The sequence below is a fragment of the Alosa pseudoharengus genome, unplaced genomic scaffold (genome assembly GCF_046254945.1).
Source record: "Alosa pseudoharengus isolate Yale_2024_CS ecotype anadromous, Long Island Sound unplaced genomic scaffold, YU_APseudo_1.1 YU_APseudo_1.1_scf_1, whole genome shotgun sequence".
In the NCBI taxonomy this organism is placed as follows: domain Eukaryota; kingdom Metazoa; phylum Chordata; class Actinopteri; order Clupeiformes; family Clupeidae; genus Alosa; species Alosa pseudoharengus.
In genome coordinates this window covers 26,243,220-26,248,219 of record NW_027468564.1, presented here as the reverse complement: position 1 = coordinate 26,248,219, position 5,000 = coordinate 26,243,220, and the positions used below count along the sequence as shown (strand labels likewise).

General features: G+C 39.8%; 1 protein-coding gene across 2 annotated transcripts in view; it reads left to right on the top strand.

Annotated features, from left to right (window-relative positions):
• The window catches only part of epn3b (epsin 3b), a 47,847-nt gene that overhangs the window by 20,190 nt on the left and 22,657 nt on the right, over window positions 1–5,000 (top strand). The window lies entirely within an intron of this gene.

The following is a 5,000-nucleotide window of genomic DNA, read 5'->3' as shown; positions in this document are numbered from 1 at the left end:
GCACTTCACAGTGTTGGGGTTCTCTCATTTGCTCTGCTCGGCACCAGTCATTTGCAGCAGTAGGACAAAAGCACTTCACAGTGTTGGTGTTCTCTCATTTGCTCTGCTCGGCACCAGTCATTTGCAGCAGTAGGACAAAAGCACTTCACAGTGTTGGTGTTCTCTCATTTGCTCTGCTCGGCACCAGTCATTTGCAGCAGTAGGACAAAAGCACTTCACAGTGTTGGTGTTCTCTCATTTGCTCTGCTCGGCACCAGTCATTTGCAGCAGTAGGACAAAAGCACTTCACAGTGTTGGTGTTCTCTCATTTGCTCTGCTCGGCACCAGTCATTTGCAGCAGTAGGACAAAAGCACTTCACAGTGTTGGTGTTCTCTCATTTGCTCTGCTCGGCACCAGTCATTTGCAGCAGTAGGACAAAAGCACTTCACAGTGTTGGTGTTCTCTCATTTGTCTCAGCTGTTTGTCTCTCAGGGCTTGAAATGTGAAACAGTTCGCCCTGTACTGTATGTCAGTGTCTCTCCATACTGGGAGCTGTTAGCTGGCTTTCTGTGTGTGTGTGTGTGTGTGTGTGTGGCTATAGAGCATGTAAGCACAAACCAAGGCTCTTCATGGGTCACTGTTGCTATGGCGATTCACCACTTAAATATGGCAAAATGGTTGCCGTGGTTTCTTCCATGTCGTTGCTCATGTGTGGAAAATCCTAGTACCACACACATACATGCACTCACGCGCGCACACATGCACACACATACACACTTTTTTCACATACACACACACATACATATTCTTTCTCTCACACACACCCACACATACACTATCTCTGCTCTGTCTCTCTAATGTCACAAACACACACACACACACACACACACACACACACACACAAGCCAAGTCCACAGCAGTCCAAACTAGGCCTTCACCATTAACTTGCTCTCCAGTGAAATACCGATTTGGAAGTAAAACTAGGTTACCAAGTGTGTGTGTGTGTGTGTGTGTGTGTGTGTGTGTGTGTGTGTCTGAATGTGCATGTGTGTCTGTGTGAGGCAGTCTAACAGTGTGTGGACATGACTGTGCTTTGTCAGATATACGGCGTACTAAGTGTTTACATCTCTGTCATTTCTTCATAAATGATAAACCAGTTCTTCCTCCATAACCTCTCTATCTATTCATAATAAACTAAGGTGTTCATACTGAGCTAGAGCCACATCTCTACTTTCCAGCGTGTGAAGATGTCTTACAGTCACAGTAATCAAATATGAATTTGAGAGCAGTTATGTGTGTGTGCGTGTGTGTGTACTTAGATGTGTGTGTGTGTGTGTGTGTGCATGTATGTGCGTGTTTGTGTGTTTGTGTGAAAATGTCTTACAGTCACGGTAATCAAAGATGAATGAGGGCTGTTAAGCAGCATGTTGTTGTAAACATCGCAAATTGTTTGATTAAAATTTTCCACTGCTGAACCGCGGAACGTGTGTAATGTGCAGTGAACTAAAACAAGCACCTGAAAAACTGTGAAAAAATTAAGTGTGTTTGAAGTGTGAAATAAAACAAAATATTAGAAGTGTGCCACAGGTCTTTAATAGTGTTGGCCTCATTGGATTGATTCACTGCTTTCTATGGACATGCTGTGGAAACTGAGTAGACACTGTTTTCTTTTTCAGTCATACATACGTCTCAGTCATATACTACATGATCACACCATACGTCTCAGTCATATACTACATGATCACACGTCTCAGTCATATACTACATGATCACACCATACGTCTCAGTCATATACTACATGATCACACCATACGTCTCAGTCATATACTACATGATCATACGTCTCAGTCATATACTACATGATCACACCATACGTCTCAGTCATATACTACATGATCGCACCATACATCTCAGTCATATACTACATGATCACACCATACGTCTCAGTCATATACTACATGATCACACCATACGTCTCAGTCATATACTACATGATCACGCCATACGTCTCAGTCATATACTACATGATCACACCATACGTCTCAGTCATATACTACATGATCACGCCATACGTCTCAGTCATATACTACATGATCACACCATACGTCTCAGTCATATACTACATGATCACACCATACATCTCAGTCATATACTACATGATCACACCATACGTCTCAGTCATATACTACATGATCACACCATACATCTCAGTAATATACTACATGATCATACGTCTCAGTCATATACTACATGATCACACCATACATCTCAGTCATATACTACATGATCGCACCATACGTCTCAGTCATATACTACATGATCACACCATACGTCTCAGTCATATACTACATGATCACGCCATACGTCTCAGTCATATACTACATGATCACACCATACGTCTCAGTCATATACTACATGATCACACCATACATCTCAGTCATATACTACATGATCACACCATACGTCTCAGTCATATACTACATGATCACACCATACGTCCTAGTCATATACTACATGATCACACCATACATCTCAGTAATATACTACATGATCATACGTCTCAGTCATATACTACATGATCACACCATACATCTCAGTCATATACTACATGATCGCACCATACGTCTCAGTCATATACTACATGATCGCACCATACGTCTCAGTCATATACTACATGATCATACGTCTCAGTCATATACTACATGATCGCGCCATACATCTCAGTCATATACTACATGATCGCACCATACGTCTCAGTCATATACTATATGATCACACCATACGTCTCAGTCATATACTACATGATCATACGTCTCAGTCATATACTACATGATCGCACCATACATCTCAGTCATATACTATATGATCACACCATACGTCTCAGTCATATACTACATGATCATACGTCTCAGTCATATACTACATGATCATACGTCTCAGTCATATACTATATGATCACACCATACGTCTCAGTCATATACTACATGATCACACCATACGTCTCAGTCATATACTACATGATCACGCCATACGTCTCAGTCATATACTACATGATCATACATCTCAGTCATATACTACATGATCACACCATACGTCTCAGTCATATACTACATGATCATACATCTCAGTCATATACTACATGATCACACCATACATCTCAGTCATATACTACATGATCACACCATACATCTCAGTCATATACTACATGATCATACATCTCAGTCATATACTACATGATCATACATCTCAGTCATATACTACATGATCACACCATACATCTCAGTCATATACTACATGATCACACCATACATCTCAGTCATATACTACATGATCATACATCTCAGTCATATACTACATGATCATACATCTCAGTCATATACTACATGATCACACCATACATCTCAGTCATATACTACATGATCATACATCTCAGTCATATACTACATTATCGCACCATACGTCTCAGTCATATACTACATGATCGCGCCATACATCTCAGTCATATACTACATGATCGCACCATACGTCTCAGTCATATACTATATGATCACACCATACGTCTCAGTCATATACTACATGATCATACGTCTCAGTCATATACTACATGATCGCGCCATACATCTCAGTCATATACTACATGATCGCACCATACGTCTCAGTCATATACTATATGATCAGACCATACGTCTCAGTCATATACTACATGATCATACGTCTCAGTCATATACTACATGATCGCACCATACATCTCAGTCATATACTACATGATCATACGTCTCAGTCATGTACTATATGATCACACCATACGTCTCAGTCATATACTACATGATCACACCATACGTCTCAGTCATATACTACATGATCACGCCATACGTCTCAGTCATATACTACATGATCATACATCTCAGTCATATACTACATGATCACACCATACGTCTCAGTCATATACTACATGATCATACATCTCAGTCATATACTACATGATCACACCATACATCTCAGTCATATACTACATGATCACACCATACATCTCAGTCATATACTACATGATCATACATCTCAGTCATATACTACATGATCATACATCTCAGTCATATACTACATGATCACACCATACATCTCAGTCATATACTACATGATCACACCATACATCTCAGTCATATACTACATGATCATACATCTCAGTCATATACTACATGATCACACCATACATCTCAGTCATATACTACATGATCATACATCTCAGTCATATACTACATGATCACACCATACATCTCAGTCATATACTACATGATCATACATCTCAGTCATATACTACATGATCATACATCTCAGTCATATACTACATGATCGCGCCATATGTCTCAGTCGGACGTGATTACTGTGCTCACACTGTGGGTTTGTACTGCAAGAGAGTCGATAAAACTGTCTAAGTTAAAGGAATTATCCGGAGTAAAATGCACTTTAGATCGATTTACGGATGATTGGGGGTACATACGTTGAGTTGACATCAAAATCATGTCATTCGGATGTGTTTTGAGAAAGTTTGATTGTACCGTTTTCAGTCAAAACTCGTAGCCTGGAAGTGAGCAGGGCATATAAATTTTGCCGCTACAAAACGCTATTTTTATACCTCTTTATACCTATAAAATTTGTGCCCACAATGATCAGACTTTATAATGATCAAAAATATATCAGGCACTTTAATCTTACCTTAACTGCATGGCAGGTCTTAATTCCTTTACAATTATCTTAGCTATTTTAACATAATGTCAATGTCAGATTCTGTATTCATTTTTCTTTCTTTTCTTTTCATACGTTATATTTATGTGTTTATTCCCTTGTCTGTGGTGTCTGTCTTGAAAGATTATGTTGTGACATGCAATGTCCACATGAATTTCCCCTTCACTTTGACCTTGACCTTGACAAAGGGACAAAAAAAGGGGGGGGGGGCGGTTGTGGTCCCCCCTCCTCTCTACACTGGAGCTTTATTGACCTTTGACCTCAAACCAGTCCCGTG